This window comes from Helianthus annuus, chromosome 7, assembly GCF_002127325.2.
Source record: "Helianthus annuus cultivar XRQ/B chromosome 7, HanXRQr2.0-SUNRISE, whole genome shotgun sequence".
NCBI lineage: Eukaryota > Viridiplantae > Streptophyta > Magnoliopsida > Asterales > Asteraceae > Helianthus > Helianthus annuus.
The window spans coordinates 54,003,274-54,031,020 of record NC_035439.2 but is presented as its reverse complement, the minus strand read 5'-3'; positions in this window follow the sequence as shown (position 1 = coordinate 54,031,020).

Here is a 27,747-nt window from a genome sequence, read left to right as displayed (position 1 = left end):
ATATACATATCATCTGATTTTATTATCGCTTTTCAAATGATTTATAAAAGAAAACACTTGACAAGATTCATGACTGATTTTTACTAAACATTTTCTTTAAACCTAAGTCATGAATCTTATTTTCATAAAACCTGTGTATCTCATAGGCATTTTTATGCTGACGTACCTATTTTCACATGTGTTTTCAGGAGCTGTTGCATAGGATGTTCGTGACACACTAGGGCCGACTTGTGCTTTAGTGACTTCAAAATGAAGCTAGAACTAGTTTAATTTTGTTGTGTACTCTTGTTTTCTTTCGTTTAAGACAGTGTAACTCCCATGTTTGATAAATAAAACATAACTTTAAATGCCATGGTTGTGAAACAATAATTCTGTTACAACACTCCCCGATGTTTCCGCCACGATTTGATGTTTTACGTGGTCGGGGTGTGACAGAAGAGTTGGTATCAGAGCCAATGGTTATATGGAATTAGGTTATTAGTAATGCTTTGAACTAGACTATAACCTTTCTAGGACCCCAACACAAGTTATCTTGTGTTTAGATCTTAAAACATGCACTTCACCTATCCTTAGGTGATTTCCAAAACAAGAACCCAATTTCCCGAAATGATTTTTGAAAATTAATCATCTGTTTTTAATGATTTATTATATGGTTTTGAACCCTTTTGATTTTTCAAAATGATCTTGAAAAATTTATCATCCATTTTTGAATTACTCTTTTGGCCTTGTGCCTTCCAAGTTTTCAAAATCTCGTCAAAGTTTTGGGTTCTAAATAGTGTGAACACGTGCAAACTGGAAGAGTGAATGCCTGTACCCTGGGTTTTCTGTCTAAGGCTAGAGTGTTCGTACAAATCCACATAATCGGACCGGTCACTCTTACCTGGGAACTCTTGGGGTGAGTGTCCACTTATAGGGGAGCATGTCTTCGCGATACATTATTTTTAACCCATTTACTTTGATTAATCACTGTGTGTCGTTTGTTTGCTTTGTGGTAACGAACGAATGACCACCATCTTTGCTTTGGTCGATTTTTTTTTCATCTCATTCTTTTCATTTAATCATCTCACTCGTTTCCTCTCATGTTTCCTCTTTTAGAATGCCTCCTCGACGCGAAAATCCGCTATCTAATGCTGAAATGGCAGATATCATGGTGCAACATATGGCTGCTGTACTCCCAAACATTATTGCTCAAGTGAACCAAGCCAACAATAACCAGAATGCTCCATGCAATTTCAGGAGTTTTAATTCGGCTAAACCACTCAAGTTTAGTGGTTCTGAAGGAGCAACTGGGCTCCTACAGTGGTTCGAGAGCATTGAGAGTACGTTTTGTCATGTTCAGTGTCCTGAAAATCAGAAAGTCGAGTTTGCTTCCAGCATATTTCAGAAGAGGGCTCTTACATGGTGGAACGGGGTTATGAGAGACCGTGGTGCTGAGTTTGCGTTAGCACAGACATGGGCTGAACTTAGGACTCTTATGATGAGGGAGTTTTGTCCTCGTCATGAATTAAGGGCTTTAGAAAGTGAGTTCGATGACTTGAAGCAGGATAGTGGTGAGCATCGGGCTTACAGTGACAGGTATGAGGAGTTGAGTTTACTTTGCCCAACCATGGTTACCCCACTCGAGAAGGCTATCGAGAGGTATATTGATGGCTTGCCTGACTCCGTGCAAGACATTGTTACTGGTAGTAACCCTACCACAGTCTGTCAGGCGATCGAGTTTGCAGCGACATTGACTGAGTCGCAGGTTTGAAAGGGTAAGCTGCACAGAAAGGGTGATAAGGATAAGAAACAGTCGTCTGACAAAGGTGAAAGCAAGAAAGGTGAGAACAAGAAGGGAAAGAAAGCTGAGTCTGCTAAGAAGTCTAGGAAGCGAAAGGCTTCCCAAAACTTCGCCGTTACCACACAGGCAAACCAAGCAGCTCCAAATTAGCTTGCGCAACCACTTGCCAAGAAACCATACCTTGACAATGCACCTCAATGCAACAGGTGTAACGGTCATCATTAGCCACACCTCCAGTGTCGTTATTGCACCAACTGTGGAAGGTCTGGTAATCTCGCTGCCACATGCCGTCTTCCTGCTAATCAGAATCGGGCAGCTCAGAACCCAGTTCAACAAGTTGCTCATCCTCCTGCTCAGCAACAGGCTCAAGCTGCATGACCTCACTACCCACCTGGTTCTTGCTATAATTGTGGGGATCTGACCCACTACAGGAATCAATGTCCAAGGTTGGTGAATCCGAATCAGGCTCAGGCTCGTGGGCGAGTCTTTAATATGAATGCACAAGAGGCGCAAGCAGACAAGTGGTCAACGGTACGTTCTTTGTTAATAATCAACCTGCATCTGTTCTTTTTGATTCAGGTGCCGATAAGAGTTTTCTATCGTTATCTTTTGAGCCATTGCTTCGCGTGTCTAGAACGAAACTAGGAAAGCCTTTGAAAGTAGAAGTCGCTAGTGGTGATCCCGTTGTTCTTGATTCTGTTCTTCGAAACTGCCAGTTGAACCTTCATTACCATCTTTTCCCATCGACCTCACGCCAATGCAACTTGGGAGTTTCGACGTTATAGTGGGTATGGATTGGTTAGCCAAGCATCACGCAGAGGTAGTTTATTTCGAGAAGATTGTTCGTGTTCCGCTCTCGTCAAGTGAGATCCTGTAGGTTCGTGGTGAGAAACCTGCTAGTAGCCTCAAGCTCATGTCTTGTTTTCAAGCTCAGAAGTATCTGTGAAAGAACTATGTGGCCTTCTTGGCACATGTCATAGCAGATAAAGGCAAAGGGAAGTCTATTCAAGATATCCCTGTTGTTCGGGATTATCCTGAGTTGTTTCCTGAAGAGTTACCTGGTTTACCCCCAACGCGCCAAGTCGAGTTCCGTATTGATCTTGTACCTGGTGCAAATCCCATTGCCAGATCTCCATATCGTCTTGCACCGTCTGAGATGCAAGAGTTGTCTAAGCAGCTTCAGGAGCTTTCTGACAAAGGTTTTATTCGTCCTAGCTTTTCACCTTGGGGTGCTCCCGTTCTTTTTTTCAAGAAGAAGGATGGATCTTTCAGGATGTGCATCGATTACCGTGATCTTAACAAGCTTACCATCAAGAATCGATATCCCCTACCTCGCATTGATGATCTCTTTGATCAGTTACAAGGTGCTTCTTATTTTTCAAAGATTGATCTGCGTTCTGGGTATCATCAGCTTCGTGTGCATGAAGAAGATATTCCCAAGACTGCTTTCCGCACTCGTTATGGGCATTATGAGTTCACAGTTATGCCATTCGGTTTAACTAATGCTCCTGCTGTTTTCATGGACTTGATGAATAGGGTCTGCAAGCCTTATTTGGATAAGTTCATCATCGTTTTTATTGATGACATTTTGATATATTCTAAGACACAAGCTGATCATGAGCAACATCTTCATCTTACTCTGGAACTCCTGAAGAAAGAGCAACTTTTCGCCAAATTCTCTAAGTGTGAATTTTGGCTTAAAGAAGTTCAATGTAGATCCCTCCAAGATCAGTGCGATTAAGGATTGGGATACGCCTACTACTTCTATAGAGGTTCGTTCTTTTCTTGGTCTCACGGGTTATTACCGCCGCTTCATCGAGAACTTCTCAAAGATTGCAGTTCCCCTAACTGCTCCAACTCAGAAGAGCAAACCCTTTGAATGGGGAGCCAAACAAGAGGAAGCATTTCAGACCTTGAAGCAGAAGCTTTGTGACCCGCCTATTCTATCTTTGCCTGAGGGCAATGATGATTTTGTCATGTATTGTGATGCATCGAACTTGGGTCTTGGCTGTGTTCTCATGCAAAGGAACAAAGTCATAGCCTACGCATGAAGGCAGTTGAAGGTGCATGAGAAGAACTACACCACTCATGATCTTGAGTTAGGTGCAGTTGTATTCGCTCTTAAAATCTGGAGACACTATTTATATGGTAGAAAATGCGTGGTTTTCACTGACCACAAAAGTCTTCAGCTTATCTTTAATCAGAAAGAACTCAACATGAGGCAACGACGATGGGTTGAACTTCTAAACGACTATGATTGCGAAATTCACTACCATCCTGGTAAGGCGAATGTCGTGGCTGACGCATTGAGTCGTAAAGAACGTGTCAAGCTTCATTGTGTCCGTGTTCAATCTGATATTCAAGCTCGATCTAATATCCAAGCCCGCATCTCTCAGGCTCAACATACTTGTGTTTCACAAGGTTTGATGGGTAAGGATTGCCCTGTCACATTAAGCCTGATCTTGAACTGAAGGACAATGGATCATATTATTTCATGGACCATTTGTGGGTCCCAAGCCAAGATGATCTTCGCACCTTGCTTATGGATGAAGCTCATAAGTCTCGTTATTCTATTCATCCTGGCTCAGACAAGATGTATAAGGATCTTCGTACTCATTATTGGTGGCCTGGTATGAAGAAAGACATAGCCTTATATGTTTCAAAATGCCTTACTTTTCTTAAGGTTAAGGCTGAACATCAACATCCCTCTGGCTTATTGGAGCAACCAGAGATTCCAGTTTGGAAATGGGAAAACATCGCTATGGATCTCATTACCGAACTTCTGCGCACAAATAAAGGTCATGATGCCATCTGGGTAATCTGTCACACCCCCAAAAAAATCCACACGCGGAGTACCACCGCTTGGAGGCGTGACACGACCAGGATCAAGCCACCAATCATATCGAACATGTAATTAACATCAAGTAAAAGTAAATGCAAACCAAACATTCAATACGATAGGTGTTCAAAGCATAATTATAGTTTCAAAGTGTAGCGGAAGCATCAGTATGAAAACCCATTGTATAACATAAGTGCAAATATTTAAGTGTTTAACATAACATCCACGATCCATGCTCCACAACGACCTGCTCCTCCCTGTGCAAGCTCCATATGTACCTAAGGTCCTGCAAGGCATGCAGCAGAGAGTCAACAACTAGTTGAGCGAGTTCACAGTAAACAGTTCAGTAATAATAATAGTAATGTAGGCCTTATGTTCGTTCTTTAAGTCATGTATCGTAATAGTTCGTATCGCAGCCCTCTAGGCGTGTATGCGAAGATTAGGGAAAGTTCTTCAAGCATTCTAGACTAGGTATATTTGTATCGCGGCCACCCTGGCATGTGTGCGAAGTTTTAGTATATAGTTCGCCACCTTTCCAAGGCATGTGTGCGAATGATAGTCATAATATCGCGGCCAACCCCGGTGTGTGTGCGAAGATCAGTTCAATTAATATACTAGTCTAACCGTATCTTATCATTTACCATCCTCACCCTAAGGACCATAAACATCTATCATCTGAGTATGCGTAAATAAATCATCCAATCCCATTCCCACCCTAGGAACCCCATGCCTTGGCTGTGTGAACTCACCTTGGTTTGCTCGGTATGCTAAGTATGTGTTCACAGTTTATCAATCAAGTCCTAGAGTACGCATGTATACATACTCAGTTTGTATTCATGAAGTTGGCACGTAAGTATATTTATAGTAGACATCGCATCAGTAAACACCAAGTTTCACATTGCACGTATTCGTAATCATACAAGTACTGTTTCATACTTAACAGCAGTTAAATATCCCAGTTAACTTTTAACAGGATTAGACTGAGTTACTGGACAGATTATACATTTGGCGAAACACATTGTTGGCGAAACACATTGTTGGCGAAACACAGGTTGGCGAAACATGTTCTGTTTCGTCAACCACCCTTTGGCGAAACCCTATCCTGTTTCGTCAATTCCCCTTTGGCGAAACACAACCTTCTGTTTCGCCTAGAATCCCGTTTCGTGAACCCAATTCAGTTACGTCAATCAACAGTTACAGATTGCAGGAAACCCTAATGATCATGATCAGCCGTTACCACATCAACTAGTAATCATACAGAAATCGATTAACATACAATCATACAATCATCATCAATCACAGAATCATCATCTAATCATCGTACAGAATCATCATAAAGAAATCATTCAATACCGCACATCATCATCAAATTAACACATGATTAGCAAGGTATAACTATTTAGGCAGATTCATGACATTTAACGTGTATTTGATCCGTATAACATCAATAAGTTTTGCAAACATCAAACTGACACTATAGATCAAAGCCTAGTCAAAACCATCAAACAAAACATGAACACAGTCATAATCTGGCATGCTCCTTCATGATTTCAAACAAGAACAGTAATTGATGATATAGAAAAGCAATCACACATAGATACACACTAACCGCAACGAACAGGGAAGCAACTAGATCGGTTCGAGACTTCGGAGACACTAGGTTGCCGTCAACAGAGAAGGAGAGCCCTAGGGTTTTTCTGATTTAGCTAAAGTTTGACGGAGGGAGTGGTTCCGTATAACTTATACGCGTATAATGGTCCTGGGCCCTTAATGGGCTTGACGAATCTGATGGGCCGGCGAAACAGACTTTGTTTCGTCGAAATCAAGTTGGCGAAACAGGCTTTGTTTCGTCGAGGTCGGGTCATGGCGAATCACTTGATTCGTCGGGTCATGCATTGAACGGTTTAAGGTTTCATGTAATGCAACCAAATACAAACACATGCAAACACAATACATTTTTATTATAACACAAGGTGTACAGTTACAATTCAAGCAAGTCAACGACTAAACAGTCAAAGTCATCGTGCATTTAATGCGAAAGTGAAAGTCGGAAACTCGAGTTGTCACATTATCCCCAACTTGAAAGAAATTTCGTCCCGAAATTTGGTATACGGTTACTGAGGAAGCTAGGTGAGTTGTATCGTTCACTGGTTTTCCTGGGGTGTCACATCCTCCCCCCGTTGATCTGGAATTTCGCCCCAAAATTCCATGGTAGCTTCAGCCTCAGCAGTGGTTGTGCTGTTCACGAACAACTGGGGATACTTGAGTTTCATTTGATCTTCACGCTCCCAGGTGAACTCTGGGCCGCGACGGGAGTTCCAACGAACGCGAACAAGAGGGATTCTCGTGTTCTTGAGGACCTTAACATCCTGGTCCGTGATTTCAACTGGTTCCTCGACGAACTGCAACCGCTCGTCGATAGTGAGTTCCTTCAAAGGAATTATGAGTGTCTCATCTGACAGGCACTTCTTCAGATTTGACACGTGAAAGACATTGTGAACTGCACCGAGTTCAGCTGGTAAGTTTAGCTTGTATGCCACTTTGCCAATCTTCTCAATGATCTCAAACGGTCCGACGTACCGCGGATTTAGTTTGCCTCGCTTGCCAAAGCGAACCACACCCTTCCAGGGTGAAACTTTAAGTAAAACCCGGTCCCCGACCTGAAATTCCAACGGTTTCCTACGCTTATCCGCGTAGCTTTTCTGACGGTCGCGAGCTGCCGCCATCCGTTGTCGTATCTGCGCAATCTTTTCCGTGGCGTCCACTACAATCTCTGGACCCGTGATCTTACTATCCCCCACCTCTGCCCAACAGAGAGGTGACCGGCATTTACGCCCGTACAATGCCTTGAATGGAGCAGCTTGTATGCTGGTGTGATAACTGTTATTGTATGAGAACTCCACCAAGGGAAGATGCTTTTCCCAACTGTTGCCGAAGTCGATTACGCATGCCCGAAGCATGTCTTCGAGAGTCTGGATCGTGCGCTCAGACTGCCCATCCGTCTGAGGATGATATGCTGTGCTCATGTCTAGCCGTGAGCCAAAAGATTTGTGCATCGCTTGCCATAGCTCTGACGTGAATCGTGTCATCCCGATCCGAAATGATAGAGGTGGGCACCCCGTGCCTCGAAACAACTTTTTTAAGATAAACGTCTGCGAGAGTGGAGAACTTATCCGTTTCCTTAATAGCCAGGAAGTGTGCAGACTTGGTGAGTCGATCTACGATCACCCATATAGTATCTTTCCCACGCTGGGATCTGGGTAGGCCTGTAACAAAATCCATGGAAATTTCTTCCCATTTCCATTGCGGTATCTTGGGTTGCTGAAGTAGGCCCGCTGGTTTCTGATACTCCACCTTGACCTTTGCACATGTCAAACACTTGCCGATGTAAGTAGCGATGTGGGCTTTCATGCTAGGCCACCAGTATGTTGTTTTGAGATCGTGGTACATTTTATCCGACCCTGGATGTACCGAGTAGCGAGACTTGTGTGCTTCATCCATCACAAGCTCTCGTAAACCGCCATAAAGTGGGACCCAAACACGCCCTGTTACATAGTAGGCGCCGTCTTCCTTTTGTTCCATTTGTTGCCTTGAGTCGCGTAAGGCTTCAGCCTTGACGTTTTCGGGTTTCAATGCTTCAATCTGAGCAGTTCGTATCTATGCAGGAAGACTGGACTGAATGGTGAGTTGCAAAGCTCGTACACGCCTAGGTGTAGTATCTTTCCGACTGAGGGCATCAGCCACAACATTGGCCTTGCCTGGATGGTACTTGATGGCGCATTCGTAATCGTTCAGAAGTTCGACCCATCTTCGTTGACGCATGTTCAAATCCTTTTGCTTAAGAATATGCTCGAGACTCATGTGATCGGTGTAAATTGTGCACTTGGTACCGTACAGGTAGTGTCGCCATATCTTAAGCGCGAAAACAAAAGCTCCCAGCTCTAAATCGTGCGTCGTGTAATTCCGTTCATGAACCTTGAGTTGCCGCGAAGCGTAAGCAATAACTTTATCCCGTTGCATCAATACACACCCAAGCCCCTGTATCGACGCGTCACAGTAGACCACAAAATCATCCGTGCCCTCTGGCAATGAGAGAATAGGAGCGCTGCAAAGCCTATCCTTCAGATACTGGAAAGCGGTTTCCTGGGAATCTCCCCAACGGTAGGTGACACCTTTCTGTGTCAGTAGTGTAAGCGGCTGTGCGATCTTCGAGAAGTCTTTGATGAATCGTCTGTAATAACCCGCCAAACCCAAGAATTGGCGTATTTCTGTCGGTGTACGCGGTGCAGGCCAGTTTCTGATCGAATCTACCTTGGATGGATCGACATGAATCCCATCCCTGTTTACCACATGGCCGAAGAAATGGACTTCACGAAGCCAGAAGTCACATTTAGAAAATTTGGCGTACAATTGTTTCTTTCGAAGAAGTTCCAAAATCAATCGTAGGTGCTGCTCGTGCTCCTCCTTACTCTTGTAGTAAATCAGAATGTCATCGATGAAGACAATGACGAACTTGTCCAGATAGGGTTTGCACACCCTGTTCATAAGATCCATGAAAACTGCAGGCGCGTTCGTAATCCCAAAAGGCATGACTAGAAACTCGTAGTGACCGTAACGCGTTCTGAATGCAGTTTTGGAGACGTCCTCATCCCGGACTCTCAGCTGATGATACCCTGACCTCAAGTCTATCTTGGAGTAGTAACTCGACCCTTGCAGCTGGTCGAACAAGTCGTCAATACGTGGAAGAGGATAACGGTTCTTCACCGTCACCTTGTTGAGTTCCCGGTAGTCTATACACATCCTGAAAGTACCGTCCTTCTTTTTCACGAATAACACTAGAGCTCCCCAAGGTGAAGAGCTTGGACGAATGAAGCCCTTTTCCAAGAGCTCTTGTAGTTGCTTTGACAGTTCTTCCAGTTCAGTTGGAGCCAAACGATACGGTGCGCGGGCTATTGGTGCTGCTCCAGGAGCTAACTCAATCTGGAATTTGACCTGGCGGTGAGGCGGTAGCCCAGGTAAATCTTCAGGAAACACCTGAGGAAAGTCGCGTACTACTGGAATATCCTCCAACTTCTTTTCTTTTGCTGATGTATCAGTAACAAGTGCCAAGATGGCAGTGTGCCCCTTTCGTAAACATTTCTGAGCCTTCAAGAAAGAGATGATGCCAACCACAGCACCACTCTTGTCGCCCTGAATTTCGAGAGGTTCCTTGCCAGAACGAGTAATGCGAACTATCTTTTCCTTGCACAAAATCTCTGCGTGATGTTGAGATAACCAATCCACACCGATGACGATGTCGAAACTACCCAAAACTATGGGTATAAGATCAATCAAGAAGGTCTGACCAGCTAAAACGATGCTACAACCCTTGACTACGTGTGCGGCTTCTACACTTTTACTATTTGCTAACTCTACAACAGGTTTGGTGTTTAGGGGTGTTGGTGTACGTTTTAACATTTTACTCACTTTTAACGATATATAACTTGTATCCGCACCCGAATCAAATAAGACAGTAACATAAATATCGTCGAGAAGAAACTTACCCATAACCACATTGGGATCATTCATTGCGTCGCCCCGACCCAGCACGAAAGCACGACCTCGAGCTTCGTTGCCATTGTTGTTGTTGTTTCCCCCGTTTTTGTTGTTCCCGTTGCCCTGGTTGTTGTTGTTGTTGCGATTCTGGTTCTGGTTCAATTGAGGGCAATCACGTTTCAAATGACCTTCTGCCCCACACTGGAAACACCCCCGGTTTCCACGCTGTGGCTGCTGCTGTTGGTTTTGTGGAGCTGGTAGTTGTAGTTGCTGGTTCTGATTCGCAGGTCGCGCACTCCTGCAGTCTTTAGCTTCATGCCCTAACTTGAGGCATCTCTGACAACGTTCCTTGCGACACCATCCACTGTGGTGTCTGTTGCACTTATTACATAGTGGGTGAATTCCCCGATATCCACCCTGCCCCTGATTGCCTGAAGAGTGCTGACTGGGACTCTGATAACTGTCAGTCTTTCGCTGCTGAACCTATGACTGAACTGAAGCTGATCCCTTGCTGGAATCCCCATCCCATTTTCTTTTGTTGTCACTGGGAGTAGCAGAAGTAGTAACAGCAGTAGTGGTAGCACTGATGCGTTTTGGCAGCTTGTTCTGCTCTACTGCCTGATCCGTAATACGATGAGCAAGGCGCTGAACAGCCTGGATGTTGTCAAGATTAGCCGATGTCACATGGCTCTGGATTTCTGGCGCTAACCCCTTGAGATACAACTCAATGCGCTTGATTGGAGGGTCCACCATCGTTGGACACAGCACGGCCAGCTCGTTTGACCTTTTGGTATAAGCTTCGATTTCTGACCCAGTCATTTTCAAATGGTAAAACTCGTCTTCCAACTTGTGGATGTCTTCCCGTGTGCAGTATTCACGTTTAATCAGCTCCTTGAAATCATTCCAAGGGGTGGCGTTAGCAGCTGCTAACCCTAGGATCTGTACTTGCGCGTTCCACCAAGTTAACGCGATTCCTTCCAAAGTACCAGTGGCGTACTTGACCCTGCGAGCCTCAGGGCATTCACACATCTCGAATACCGACTCAAGCTTCTCAAACCAATGGAGTAGTCCCACTGCTCCTTCCGTGCCACTGAATGTGCTTGGACGACAGTCCATGAAGTTCTTGAATGTGCAGACAGGTTATGGAGCGTTTTGACCTATTGTGCATAGAATAGGACAATGTTAAATACAAAGGTTGATTTAGGAATGTAGGATTCAAAGATCCTAGTGTGTATCCCATCCGTAGGGTATACTACCTGCTTGTGCAGCTGCAAGTGCCGCAGCTACTCGTTCATTGATAAGAGCCGTCAACTGGGCTTGAGTCATGTTCACACGTCCAGACATGATCTTCATAGTAAAAGTAGAGTAAGTGAGAAAGGTTCGCGAGTAGTGCGATGACAGAAGAGTGTAAGCACATAGGTATTCCCATGTAATGACGTATAGTAGGTAATGTAATCTAAGCATACTACGAGCAAAGTTCTATATAGTTCTAGCAAGCAGGTAATAAACGTAAACCTTATTACCTAGGGTATTGAGTCTTGCACGTGGAGCGAAGCGTCGTTGTGGATCGTTGAGAGCACTGTTCCGGTTATAGTCTGGTTTTAAAAAACGTTTTTCCCATATTAAAACCAAGTTCTCTATAACCAATGGCTCTGATACCAATCTATCACACCCCAAAAAAATCCACACGCGGAGTACCACCGCTTGGAGGCGTGACACGACCAGGATCAAGCCACCAATCATATCGAACATGTAATTAACATCAAGTAAAAGTAAATGCAAACCAAACATTCAATACGATAGGTGTTCAAAGCTTAATTATAGTTTCAAAGTGTAGCGGAAGCATCAGTATGAAAACCCATTGTATAACATAAGTGCAAATATTTAAGTGTTTAACATAACATCCACGATCCATGCTCCACAACGACCTGCTCCTCCCTGTGCAAGCTCCATATGTACCTAAGGTCCTGCAAGGCATGCAGCAGAGAGTCAACAACTAGTTGAGCGAGTTCACAGTAAACAGTTCAGTAATAATAATAGTAATGTAGGCCTTATGTTCGTTCTTTAAGTCATGTATCGTAATAGTTCGTATCGCAGCCCTCTAGGCGTGTATGCGAAGATTAGGGAAAGTTCTTCAAGTATTCTAGACTAGGTATATTTGTATCGCGGCCACCCTGGCATGTGTGCGAAGTTTTAGTATATAGTTCGCGGCCTTTCCAAGGCATGTGTGCGAATGATAGTCATAATATCGCGGCCAACCCCGGCGCGTGTGCGAAGATCAGTTCAATTAATATACTAGTCTAGCCGTATCTTATCATTTACCATCCTCACCCTGTGGACCATAAACATCTATCATCTGAGTATGCGTAAATAAATCATCCAATCCCATTCCCACCCTGGGAACCCCATGCCTTGGCTGTGTGAACTCACCTTGGTTTGCTCGGTATGCTAAGTATGTGCTCACAGTTTATCAATCAAGTCCTAGAGTATGCATGTATACATAATCAGTTTGAATTCATGAAGTTGGCACGTAAGTATATTCATAGTAGACATCGCATCAGTAAACACCAAGTATCACATTGCACGTATTCGTAATCATACAAGTACTGTTTTATACTTAACAGCAGTTAAATATCCCAGTTAACTTTTAACAGGATTAGACTGAGTTACTGGACAGATTATACATTTTGCGAAACACATTGTTGGTGAAACACATTGTTGGCGAAACACAGGTTGGCGAAACATGTTCTGTTTCGTCAACCACCCTTTGCCAAAACCCTATCCTGTTTCGTCAATTCCCCTTTGGCGAAACACAACCTTCTGTTTCGCCTAGAATCCCGTTTCGTGAACCCGATTCAGTTACGTCAATCAACAGTTACAGATTGCAGGAAACCCTAATGATCATGATCAGCCGTTACCACATCAACTAGTAATCATACAGAAATCGATTAACATACAATCATACAATCATCATCAATCACAGAATCATCATCTAATCATCGTACAGAATCATCATAAAGAAATCATTCAATACCGCACATCATCATCAAATTAACACATGATTAGCAAGGTATAACTATGTAGGCAGATTCATGACATTTAACGTGTATTTGATCCGTATAACATCAATAAGTTTTGCAAACATCAAACTGACACTATGGATCAAAGCCTAGTCAAAACCATCAAACAAAACATGAACACAGTCATAATCTGGCATGCTCCTTCATGATTTCAAACAAGAATAGTAATTGATGATATAGAAAAGCAATCACACATAGATACACACTAACCGCAACGAACAGGGAAGCAACTAGATCGGTTCGAGACTTCAGAGACACTAGGTTGCCGTCAACTGAGAAGGAGAGCCCTAGGGTTTTTCTGATTTAGCTAAAGTGTGACGGAGGGAGTGGTTCCGTATAACTTATACGCGTATAATGGTCCTGGGCCCTTAATGGGCTTGACGAATCTGATGGGCCGGCGAAACAGACTTTGTTTCGTCGAAATCAAGTTGGCGAAACAGGCTTTGTTTCGTCGAGGTCGGGTCATGGCGAATCACTTGATTTGTCGGGTCATGCATTGAACGGTTTAAGGTTTCATGTAATGCAACCAAACACAAACACATGCAAATACAATACGTTTTTGTTATAACACAAGGTGTACAGTTACAATTCAAGCAAGTCAACGACTAAACAGTCAAAGTCATCGTGCATTTAATGCGAAAGTGAAAGTCGGAAACTCGAGTTGTCACATAATTGTTGATCGTCTTACTAAGTCAACACATTTCTTGCCGACCCGTGAGGATCTATCTGCTGACAAGCTTGTAAAGATCTATGTGGATGAAATTGTATCTAGACATGGTGTTCCCTTGAACATTATTTCTGACAGAGATGCTCGTTTCTCGTCTCGTTTTTAGTGAACCATGCAATCTGCTATGGGGACCCAACTTAATCTGAGCACTGCTTATCATCCGCAATCTGATGGTCAATTTGAGAGAACAATCCAGACTTTGGAGGATATGCTTAGAGCTTGTGTGATCGATTTGGTTGGTAGTTGGGATTCGTATCTTCCATTGATCGAATTCTCCTACAACAATAGTTATCACTCCAGCATCAACATGGCTCCTTTCGAGGCTCTCTATGGTCGAAAATGTCGTTCACCAGTCTGCTGGAATGAGATCGGTGAGGCTCAGCTTACTGGACCTGACCTCGTTCTAGAGACAACAGATAAGGTTAAGAAAGTTCGCGATAACCTTCAGACAGCTCGGAGCCATAAAAAGAATTACGTGGATCGACGACGCAAGCCCTTGGAATTTCAAGTCGGTGATCATCTATTACTTAAGGTCTCACCTTGGAAAGGTGTGATCAGATTTGGAAAGACAGGAAAACTTGCACCTAGATATGTTGGACCATTCAAGATCGTCGAAAGAATCGGTAAGGTAGCCTACAGACTTGAGTTACCTCCTGAACTTGGAAACGTTCATCCAAGCTTTCACGTATCCAATCTCAAGAAGTGTTTAGCTGATGAGAACCTCCACATACCACTTGATGAAATTCGTGTTGAGAACACGATGCATTTTGTTGGGAAACCTGTGGAAATCATGGATCGTGAAGTCAAGTGGCTTAAACGCAAGCGCATTCCTTTGGTCAAAGTTCGCTGGGAATCTAAACATGGACCAAAATTTACTTGGGAACGTGAAGATCAAATGAAGGCAAAGTATCTACATCTATTCTCACAAGTTTCCTCTAAATAAATTTCGGGACGAAATTTCCTCAAGTAGGGGTGACTGTGACACCTGTGTCTGTAATCATTGTAAACAGTTCAAGTTATCAATGAAATAAAGTTATTTGATCCCAATGTTTGTTTGTTTATGTTTGACATTTTTCAAGTTTTGGTTTTTGTTCAATTTCAAACCATATATCGCTTTCTGGAGAGTTATCCACAAACTGGTGCGTAAACGTAATTAGTATAACGCGACAAATACTCCGGAACATCAATTTATGCTTAACATACTTCAAATAACCTTTACATAACTTAGAAATAAGCTTTGAAGGCTTTGGTATGGCAAAATCAAGTTTATTCGCTTACATGGACTAAATTCGACAAACTGCGAAAGTATGCCGATTCATAGTGTAACGAACATTCCGGAACTTGATCATAAGTTAAACATACCCTAAATATCCTTCACATAGCTTAGAAATAGGTTTTGAGGGGTTTGGTGTGCTAAAATAAACTTTTTGGTCATTCAGGGACTAAAAGCGTCAAAAAGTGCATAAGTTTGCATTTTCGCACATATCTTACAATCTGAATACATCCGGACATCCAAAAATTTGTGTAAGCATTAAAATATTTTATTTTAGTGTTTGGCATAAGAAAAATCCATGCGTCGCACAATTTGGATCGTTTTTCGCGTTCGTGCGCATTTCGTCGTAATTGAGCGAATATCGCGATCGTACGACCAAACAAACCGACAACCGGCATGTTGGCCTAACGGGCCTTAAAAACACCAAAAATGAGCCTTATATGCATGCAGGGACCAAAACTGCAAAGTTTCAAACTGTTGCTGATCTGTGCAGACCAGGCGGGCCGCGTAGCCCTTACCTGTGTCTTACGCGGGCCGCGTAGACCATATTTCAGAAAAATTCTGTCCATTCTGAAGATGCAATGCCACATTGCACTGAATCATATGCCCATTACCAACACTCGCACTTTGAACACTTGGAGGATTAACATTTGAAAATCTACTAGTGTTGACTGAACTCTGACTGCCTGTTCTAGATTGGTTTCCTGCACTAAACGCGGTTTGGATCTTTGGACTTGCTTCAACAGTTTGAACATTTCCTTTATAGTACAGTTTGATATCTTGTTGATGGCTTGAACTGTTCATTCTTGCAATCTTTTACTGTTCAAGATCCTGTGCCTCCAGATTTTCAATAAACTGACCAATGGACAACCGGCTAAACTCTCTAGAATTTTTCAGAATCATCAGATACATACCCCATTCTTTCTGTGGTATAGCGTCAGCTAGCTTTTCAACCCATTCTGCTGGAGTTTTAGTGATTTTCAGCTGAGACATGGTACGCACAAGATGACAGTATCTCTCAATGGGAGTCTTTGTAGTTTCACCCGACATGCTAGTAAACAATTCAAACTCCTTTTTCAATAACGATGCTTTACTCTTGAGCATTTCTGTGCTTCCTTCAATTTCTTTTTAAGTGCTTCCCAGATCGAAAACGCACTCCTATCATGCTGAAGTAAAATAAAGATGTCTTCTTTGACAGCTTGTTGTAGAAGACTAATCATCATTTTCTCTCCTTTATAACTGTCTCTCTCTTGATCTGAAAATTCTAAGATGATTTTGTCAACATTCAACGCATACTGTGGTCTAACATACTTGGTTTCAATACTTCCCCAAGCTCTTAGATGGTTTGCCTAAACCTGGTTCTCAAATCGATTCTTCCATCCATGGTACTCCTCAATTCCCATAAGTTTCGGAGGCTTTTGCATTGTTCTGGTTTCGTTTTCTAAGTTCATGTTTTGAGCAATGACAGACGGAGTAGTCGAAGGTGTAGCAAATGCGTTATAGAACTCTTCTTTGATGATTCGACAACACGTTTTTAAAAAACAGCACGTTTCAAGCGAAATACTAAGTTCAAGTGAAATCACCAACTTCAATTTCAAGCGGACCCTTTTCAAGCGAAATCAAGTTTTGAAGCGGAATTAGTAGCTAACAACTTCAAGCAAAATACCCACAAACAGTTTCAAGCGGAATATCCAAATTGAAGCGGAATCAACACAAATGTTGAAGCGGAACCACAATTTCGAGCGGAATACCTAACTTGGAGCGGAATCTCAAGTATTTCAAGCGGAATATCAGATTTCGCTTGAAATTTTCAAGCGGAAAAACTACTTTCGAGCGAAATCACTAAATGTCCGTTCAAGCGGAATCAATTCGAATGTCCATTTCTCCCATTTTTAAGTCGAATTTTGCTTTGAAACTTTCAAGGGTTTGTTAATAAGCACTTTTACACAAACTGTGAAAAATTGAACTGATTTTAACCGTGAAATCTTGTTCTATTGAAGAAAGAAGGTGTAGAAGTCAGAAAACACAAAGAAATCCAGCTGAATTCGGCAGAACTCCTCCTCTTGAGCTCTGATACCACTTGTAGGATCGTGTACAGACCCGAACGAGTCGTTCAGAGGAGTTTTTATCAGTTTCAGAGGCGGAAACTAAGAAACTGACTTAGAAACAGCTAGCAATTCACTTTAAACTCACTTCTAATTGATATATAACAGATTACATGCACAAAACACACCGGCAGCACTTCGGTATGAAAATCAGGAACCGATACAAGTGGTCTCGCTTGAACGACTATGATCCATTTCAAGCGGAATCAAATACATGTGATTTCGCTTGAAACTGATCAATGTCATTTCAAGCGGAATCAGTAAGTTCAAGCGGAATCACCACTTTTAACACTAAAACCTCCTATTTCCTCATACAACGTGCCCTGATCTATCCTATCTAATGTTAGACTCGATACAAGACGAAGTCGACAGAAGCATGCACTAACAGGTGTCACAAATATATGAATCCGTAATCGTCTGAAAGCTGCCAGTAATCGGTAGAAGAGCAATGCGAAAGAAAGGCACAGATCTCTTAAAGTTCCAAGTAGGGAACAAGACTCTATTGAAAATACCAACATGAAGGGTATGATACATTTCAGTATAAAGGGTGAGTTGAGCCCTTAAAAGACCATTCAAGGAAATCAAATACGTCAGATTTGTATCCTATAAGCTAAAACTTACTTGAGGAGCTTGGTGGAACCCACGATGTATTCCACATTGATAATTTAAGAAATACCTAGCCAATGAGTTGCTAGCATTGTCACATGAAAGTGTGCAGATAATAAAAATGTTCAGGTTGTTAAGAAACCGATATCGATCAGGAACTGATAAGGATCAAGAAGCTCCAATGAAAACATACACCTATTATTAAGGTTAAGCGGGATGCCGTAGAGGCCCCGATTATACACGGGAGGTCATGTTCACTACGTGACAGAAGTACTCCTATGTTTTGAGCAAATCTCAAGGTCGAGATTTCTTTTAAGGGGTTGAGGATGTAACACCTCGTAAAATCGCGTCCAACGATGTGTTGACACGTGTAATAAACCCTAATAAAGTCAAATGTTGACTATGAGGACCAATTTCGTCAAAATCGAAAACCTTGAATGTGGAAGGACTGAAAGTGTCAACATGGCTAAACAAGGCCTCTGAGTGACCTTATACGATGTCCGTATTCTCAAACGAGCCACTTGTTGGATGAGAGGAGCCGTTTGCGTAATTATTTGAAAGTTTGCACGACGAAGGGTTAAAAGTGCCAACATGTCAATTCTTACCTCTGAGTGACTTTTAACAAACCGAGAGCTTCATGTTGTTCGATCATACTCTCAGGAATGCCTAGTATTGACCATTCAAGGCTTTTACACGCAAGTTTACAAGTTAAACGGGTTAAAAGCGTCAACATGTTTAATTATACCTTTGAATGGCCTTTTAACGAACCCGAAGCATTGTGATGTGCAATCATACTCGAGAGAATGCTCAATATGGGCTACATAGGGCTTTAATGCTATTAAACAAAAATACACGCAAGTTTGCGAGTTAAAGGGGCCAAAAGCATCAACGTCTAAAACCACAACTTTGAGTGACCATTTAAGCGAACTAGAGTGTTATAATGTTTGGTCATACGCTCGGGAATGCCTAATATGGGCCATGGAAGGCTTTAATATCGTTAAACGATATTACGCACACCTTTGTGCGTTAAAAGGACTAAACGCGTCAACGGGTGAAACTACGCTTTTGAGAGATCTTTTGAACGAACCGGGAACTCCATTATGCTCAGTCTAACTCCCGGGTGTGCCGAAGATTTACCACTAACATGCTTAAAGTTATGTGCCAATTATGTCAATTCTGAAAGTAAAGCATGCTTAATGAAGTCAGGGACTGATCTGGACATTTTCGAAAGTCTAAACGGGATTAAAAAGAGTGCAAAGACTGATCTGGACATTTTCGAAAGTCTAAAAGGGATTAACATGAGTGTAGGGACTGATCTAGTCATTTTTGAAACTTAATATATGCATAAATGAGGACAGGGACCAAAACAGCCAACTGCTAAACTTTTAAATGGGCAGGACCCCAGTCGCGGGATGCAACTGCTGGGCCTGAGGCCTTTGCGGGCCGCCAGCAAGCACATCAGCAGCAATACAGCAACATCAGACTGTTTTAAATGCTGGTTTTTGTTTTTGCTTGATGAACACACATTAGTAAACCATGTTAATTGATCCTAGGGGCATGTAAATGGTTTTAAAAACCTATTATACACCTGTAATGATCTTGATAAATCCCCTAACACTTCTCAACCAACCATCAATTCTCTAAACACTATAAATAGAGATCACCTTCAACCATTTCATTTGCACCTCTTCTCATTTTCTCATTCTATCTTATTCTTGGGGACTCCTGTCAAAAAGGGGACTCCACTTCAGTTCTAAATTCAAGCTAGGACCCTTTGTAAGTGTCCTTAGCCACTAGTTTCCGTTTTATGGGCTTTTAAGCCAAAAGTCAAGCGTTATCGTAATAACGCTTTGACTTTTAGTTAGACCTTTAACGGTTAAGCCATTGTTCGCAACGAACATGGCTACGTGATCGTAATTAGGTAGGTGTTGAACCCTCAAAAGGGCACCTCCTAATTATCACGTTTACTTAGTTAATTGTCGGGTCAAAGTAACTAGTCAAAAAGTCAAACTAGTCAGATTTTCATAAAGTAATTAAAACTGATAATATAGAAGTCATGAACCATATTTTATCACTTAAATAACTTGGTAAATATTATTCGAACATGTCTAAGCATGTTCAACCCGACAATTCTGAGTTTAGGGTCGGTTCGCAACCGAAAGTAGCAAAAGCTTGACTTTTGCTTTGACTTTCAGTTCTGACCCAATTAACTTAAATCCTTTATTTTTTAAGCTTCCATTAGGACCGTGTTATGTTATAGTATAACCCTCTGAAGTTATATTACCTGGTCATTAGTATTCTGAATTATATGCTAGTTTCCATTATTATGTTTATAAATGCCCATTATGCCCTTTTTGTCACACCCCCAAAATCCACACGCGGAGTACCACCGCTTGGGAGGCGTGACATGACCAGGATCAAGCCATCAATCATATCAAACATAGCATTTAATAATAAAAGTCATTAAAGTAATTCATCAAGACATGATCGATGTTTCAAAACCAAGCATTGTTTAAGTAGCGGAAGCATTATTGTAAACCCAAGTTAAAAGTACTGAAATGTCATAAGTGTCTAACAAAGTAATAACGATCCTTGTCCACAACGACCGGCTCCTCCTTGTGCAAACTCCATGTACCTAACGATCTGCAAGGCATGTAATAGAATGATCAACAAACTAGTTGAGCGAGTTCACAGTAAGTAAATGCGTAACAGTAAGTAACGGGTGGCTCTACTGGGCCGATAGTAAGTTATATAGGTGGGGGCTTCCCATGTTATGTGACCACTAGACTATTCGTATCAACTACTCGTATCATCCCTGTTCTTCTTCCGAGAACAGTAGCGCGTATGGGGTGTACGTAGGTTTTACGTACGTATCCTTCACAACCGAGGATAGGAGACGCGGGGGTGTACGTGGATTTCACGTACGTATCCTTTGTACCGAGGATAGAAATAAGTAATGCGTACACGTAGGTTTTACGTGCGTGCCTGACATCCGAGGCAGTAATTGGCATATGACCACGTAGGTGTTATCCTAACCTACGGAACCGTCCTGACATCCGAGGATCATGGTATGTGATAGTCTAGGAAAAGCATATGTTCGTTCTTAGTCAATTGTAGCCTTTATCCCATTCCCACTACCCGGGAATCCCATGCCTTAGTAGGAGTGTGAACTCACCTGGGTTTGCTCGGCAGACAATAAAATGCTCAAGTATACAAGTAAGGGATCAACCACGTCCTATCATGGTTACTTATGCAAGTTAGGTTCGTATGTAGCACGTTTGTATCACGTATGGTATCAAGTATGGTCATGGCAAATCACATAAACGTATCAGCAGTTCATATCAAGTAACGAGTCCAAGTAGTCGGCCCAATTAACATAAACAGTCCAATTAGCAACTATGTAAACAAGTCCAATAACATAACAGTCATAAGGTTGGGCCCGTGACAGTGTAGGCCCAAAACAGGGTACGTGCCAAGGAGGTCTCGAGTCGCAATCAGCGATCTAGAGTCGCAACCAGTGGTTACGAGTCACAGCCGGAGATTACGAGTCGCAACAGGAGGTTGCGAGTCGCAACTGGTGATTTCGGCTCATCATGGTCTGGTTACGAGTCGCAACGGGACTCGCAACCATTGTCTCGGCTTGTGCTGTTTGTGGCCTCGAGTGGGGTTCCGACTCGCAATGAGTGGTTCCGAGTCGCAACCGTGTGTGTAACTGGTTTCCATAATTCCTGCATTGACTTATCCGTGATTCTAGCAAACAACTTAGGCAGTTTCACAATTCAGATCAAATCAGTTTCAATTCCAAAATCAACCAAAAACATATCATCGATCAAACAGGACTTTTATCATGAATTTCATATGAACATTAATAATCCAAAATCAAGAACATTTATCTAAACACATCAACACATCCGATTCTAACATTCACAAAGCCAATCAATGAGCATCCATTAATCCGATTTAGTTAGCATATTAACCGGTTACAATCTGATTTAATCACGTATACATATAGCCGATTACAATCACCTATATCCGGTTCATGAGCAAGCCAATTTTATGAACACTAACTATCATTGATCAAATCTTAAAATCATCATGCAACATAAACACTTCACAACCGGTAATCATACATAAATCAAGCAAACATACTAACCGATTACAAGTGAAGAAGGGTGATCCGAACAAGAGGAGGATCGGATGGTCTTGTGCCGTCGGGTCCTAAGCAAACCGAGAGAGAGAGAGGTAGAGAGCAATAGGGTTTGTGTGTGTTGTGAAAATTGTAACAATGAAAGAAACCAAACCCTTACCAAGGATTTGTGTTTGCGAGTGGGGAGTGGGCCGAGCCCAACTCGGTTACCAAGATGGAGTCCGATTTCAAAGTGTGGCCCAAACGGGCTTGTGTGACCGGTTAGTGTAATTTGGGCTCGTGCAACACATAACATACATACGCACAAAACAAATATTCATTTAAAATCATATAATTCAGTTATCATAAGCACGTAACGTTACATCAAAGCAAGTCTAAAGTTCGAGTTGTCACATTATCCCCAACTAATTGGAAATTTCGTCCCGAAATTTGGTATGCACTCACTGAGGAAGCTAGGTAAGTTATAGCGTTCACTGGTTTTCCTGGGGTGTCACATCCTCCCCCCGTTGATCTGGAATTTCGTCCCGAAATTCCGAAGTAGTAGCTTCAGCCTCAGTAGTGGTAGCATTGGTTTCGAATAACTGGGGGTACTTTTCTGTCATTCTGTCTTCGCGTTCCCAGGTGTACTCTGGGCCACGTTTGGAGTTCCAACGAACTCGAACAAGAGGGATTCTCTTGCTTTTGAGGACCTTCACATCCCGGTCCGTGATTTCTACTGGTTCCTCGACGAACTGCAGCCGCTCGTCGATAGTGAGTTCCTTAAAGGGAATGATGAGGTTTTCATCTGATAGGCACTTCCTTAAGTTCGATACGTGAAAGACATTGTGAACTGCTCCGAGTTCAGCTGGTAGGTTCAACTTGTAGGCTACCTTGCCAATCTTTTCTAAGATTTCGAATGGTCCGACGTACCGCGGATTCAGTTTGCCCCGTTTGCCAAAACGTACCACACCCTTCCAGGGTGAAACTTTCAATAAAACCCGGTCTCCGACCTCAAATTCCAAAGGCTTTCTACGCTTGTCCGCGTAGGCTTTCTGACGGTCGCGTGCTGCCGCCATGCGTTGCCGTATCTGTGCTATCTTTTCTGTGGCGTCCACTACAATCTCTGGACCCGTAATCTGACTATCCCCCACCTCTGCCCAACAGAGAGGTGACCGGCATTTACGTCCGTACAATGCCTCGAATGGAGCGGCTTGAATGCTGGTATGGTAACTGTTATTATACGAGAACTCCACCAAAGGGAGGTGCTTTTCCCAGCCGTTGCCGAAATCGATAACGCATGCCCGAAGCATGTCTTCTAGAGTTTGGATCGTTCGCTCAGACTGCCCATCCGTCTGAGGGTGATAAGCCGTGCTCATGTCTAATCGTGAGCCGAAAGATTTATGCATTGCTTGCCAAAGCTCTGACGTGAATCGTGCATCGCGATCCGAAATAATAGAGGTGGGCACTCCGTGCCTCGAAACAACTTCTTTAAGATAGACGTCTGCGAGAGTGGAGAACTTATCCGTTTCCTTAATCGGCAGGAAGTGTGCAGACTTGGTGAGTCGATCAACTATGACCCATATTGTATCGTTCCCACGCTGAGATCTAGGTAAGCCTGTAACAAAATCCATGGAAATTTCCTCCCATTTCCATTGCGGTATCTTAGGCTGCTGAAGTAGACCAGCTGGTTTCTGATATTCAACCTTGACTCTCGCACAGGTCAAGCATTTTCCAACGTACGTAGCGATGTGGGCCTTCATGCTAGGCCACCAATAAGTAGTGCTGATGTCGTGGTACATTTTATCCGACCCTGGATGTACTGAGTAGCGAGACTTGTGAGCTTCATCCATCACAAGTTCGCGTAGGCCGCCATAAAGAGGGACCCATATCCGGCCCGTTACATAGTAGGCGCCGTCTGCCTTCTGTTCCATCTGTTGTCGTGAGCCGCGTAAGGCTTCAGCCTTAACATTTTCGGGCTTCAATGCTTCTACCTGAGCATTTCATATCTGTGCTGGAAGGCTAGACTGAATCGTAAGCTGTAGCGCTCGCACGCGCCGTGGTAGAGTGTCTTTCCGACTGAGGGCGTCAGCCACAACATTGGCTTTGCCTGGATGATACTTGATAGCGCATTCGTAGTCGTTAAGTAACTCGACCCATCGTCGTTGACGCATATTCAAATCCTTCTGCTTAAGAATATGCTCGAGACTCCTGTGATCGGTGTAAATCGTGCACCTGGTACCGTACAGGTAGTGTCGCCATATCTTAAGCGCGAAAACAACAGCTCCCAGCTCTAAATCGTGCGTCGTGTAGTTGCGTTCATGAACCTTTAGTTGACGAGAAGCGTAGGCTATCACTTTATCACGTTGCATCAACACACATCCAAGACCCTGGATGGATGCGTCACAATATACTACGAAGTCTTCTTTGCCTTCTGGCAATGAAAGAATAGGTGCGCTGCAGAGCCTATCCTTTAGATACTGAAAAGCAGTTTCTTGCGTGTTGCCCCAACGGTAGGTGACACCCTTCTGTGTCAGTAGCGTAAGTGGTTGCGCGATCTTTGAAAAGTCTTTAATAAACCGTCTGTAGTAACCTGCCAAACCCAAGAATTGGCGTATTTCCGTTGGCGTACGCGGTGCAGGCCAGTTTCTGATCGAATCTACCTTGGATGGATCGACGTGAATCCCGTCCTTGTTTACCATGTGGCCTAAGAAGTGGACTTCACGTAGCCAGAAGTCGCATTTAGAAAGCTTGGCGTACAACTGTTCCTTCCGAAGGAGTTCCAATATAAGGCGTAGATGTCGCTCGTGTTCCTCCTGACTCTTGGAGTAGATCAGAATGTCGTCGATGAAAACAATGACGAACTTGTCGAGATAGGGTTTGCACACCCTGTTCATAAGATCCATAAATACAGCCGGCGCTTTTGTAAGTCCGAACGGCATAACCAAGAACTCGTAGTGACCATAGCGAGTTCTGAATGCTGTCTTAGAGGCGTCCTCCTCGCGGACTCTCAGTTGATGATAACCTGACCGTAGGTCGATCTTGGAATTGTAACACGACCCTTGCAACTGGTCGAATAAGTCGTCTATGCGTGGAAGAGGATAACGGTTCTTCACCGTCACCTTGTTCAGTTCCCTGTAGTCTATACACATCCTGAACGTACCGTCTTTCTTCTTCACGAAAAGTACCGGAGCTCCCCAAGGCGAAGAGCTTGGACGAATGAAACCCTTTTCCAAGAGTTCTTGCAGCTGCTTTGACAGTTCTTCCAATTCTGATGGAGCTAGACGATATGGTGCGCGAGCTATGGGTGCTGCTCCTGGAGCGAGCTCGATCTGAAATTCAACCTGACGATGAGGCGGTAAGCCAGGTAAATCTTCAGGAAACACCTGAGGGAAGTCACGTACGACTGGTATATCTTCCAATTTCTTTTCCTTTACTGATGCGTCTGAAACAAGAGCCAAAATGGCTGTGTGACCTTTACGTAAGCACTTCTGAGCCTTCAGGAATGAGATGATGCCAACCACTGCACCACTCTTGTCGCCTTGAACTTCAAGAGGTTCCTGACCAGAACGAGGAATGCGAATAATCTTCTCGCTGCATAGGATTTCTGCTTGGTGTTGGGATAACCAATCCATCCCAATCACGACGTCGAAACTACCCAAAACTATGGGAATGAGATCAATAGAAAAGGCTTGACCAGCTAGAATAAGGTTACAACCCTGAACTACGTGCGTGGCTTCTAGACTTTTACCGTTAGCTAACTCTACTACATGTTTGGTGGGTAAAAGTGTTGGTGCACGTTTTAGCAGTTGACACATTTTCACAGACATATAGCTTGTATCCGCACCCGAATCAAACAAAACAGTAACGTAAATATTGTCGAGGAGAAACTTACCCATCACAACGTTGGGATCGTTCACTGCGTCGCCACGACCTAGTACGAATGCACGGCCCCTTGCCTCGTTGCCGTTGTTGTTTCCCCCATTGTTGTTGTTGCCATTGCCCTGATTGTTGTTGTTGTTGTTCTGGTTCCTGTTGAGCTGTGGGCAGTGTCTCTTGATGTGGCCTTCAGCACCACAATTGTAGCATCCTTTGTTGCCCTGTTGTTGGTTAGGCTGAGCGTGAGGCTGCTGCTGATTCTGGTTCGCAGGACGAAGGCTTCTACAGTCTTTGGCCTCGTGACCCATCTTGAGGCATCTTTGACAACGCCCCTTGTTACACTGACCGTTGTGGTGCTTGTTGCAGTTGTTGCACTTTGGAAGATTTCCGCGATATCCACCCTGCCTGTGGCTACCTGACGACTGCTGGTTAGGGCTTTGATAGTTGTCAGTCTTTCGCTGCTGATTCTGGGACTGAACCGAAACTGATGCTTTGCTTGAATCCCCCTCCCATTTCCTCTTGTTGTCACTGAGGGTAACGGGAGTAGCTGAAGGAGTGACTGTAGTAGTAGCGCTGACACGCTTAGGCAGTTTATTCTGTTCCACTGCCTGATCGGTGATGCGATGAGCGAGGCGTTGGATTTCCTGGATGTTTTCGAGGTTAGCCGACGTCACGTGGCTCTGAATTTCTGGCGCCAATCCCTTGAGATACAACTCAATGCGCTTGTATGGAGGGTCCACCATAGTTGGACACAGAACGGCCAGCTCGTTCGACCGTTTGGTATATGCTTCGATCTCTGACCCAACCATTTTCAGATTGTACAGCTCGTCTTCTAACTTGTGAATATCTTCACGCGTGCAATACTCACGCTTGATGAGTTCCTTAAAATCGTTCCATGGGGTGGCGTTAGCAGCTGCCAACCCAAGAATCTGCACCTACGCGTTCCACCAGGTTAGCGCGATTCCTTCCAAGGTGCCAGTAGCAAACTTGACCTTGTGAGCCTCAGGGCACTCGCACATCTCGAATACTGATTCTAGCTTCTCGAACCAGTGGAGGAGTTCAACCGCTCCTTCTGTGCCGCTGAAAGAGTTTGGACGACAGTCCATGAAGTTCTTGAAAGTGCAGACAGGCTGCTGCGCGTGTTGACCTATTGTGTACGAATAGGGCAAGTTAAATACAAGAGTGAATGTAGGATTTAGGGATCCTACTGTGTGCCTATACTGCAGGATATACTACCTGCTTGAGCTGCTGCAACTGCCGCAGCAACTTGGGCTTGAACAAGAGCCTCTAACTGGGCTTGTGTCATGTTAATTCTTCCAGCCATTGATCTTCATGTCAAAGGCGAAATAGGTGAGAAAAGTTCGCGAATAGTGCGATGACAGAAAAGCGTAAGCACGTAAGGGTTCTTAAGCAATAGCAAATAGTGAGCATTGTAGTCTAAGCATACCACGAGCAAAGTTCTAAGCAGTTCTAGCAGACAGGCAATAAATATAAACCATATTACCTAGGATGTCGAGTCTTGCACGTGGAGCGAAGCGTCGTTGTGGATCGTTGAGAGCACTGTTCGGGTTATAGTCTGGTTTTAATAAAAACTTTTCCCCGTATTAAAACCAAGTTCTCTATAACCAATGGCTCTGATACCAATCTGTCACACCCCCAAAATCCACACGCGGAGTACCACCGCTTGGGAGGCGTGACATGACCAGGATCAAGCCATCAATCATATCAAACATAGCATTTAATAATAAAAGTCATTAAAGTAATTCATCAAGACATGATCGATGTTTCAAAACCAAGCAT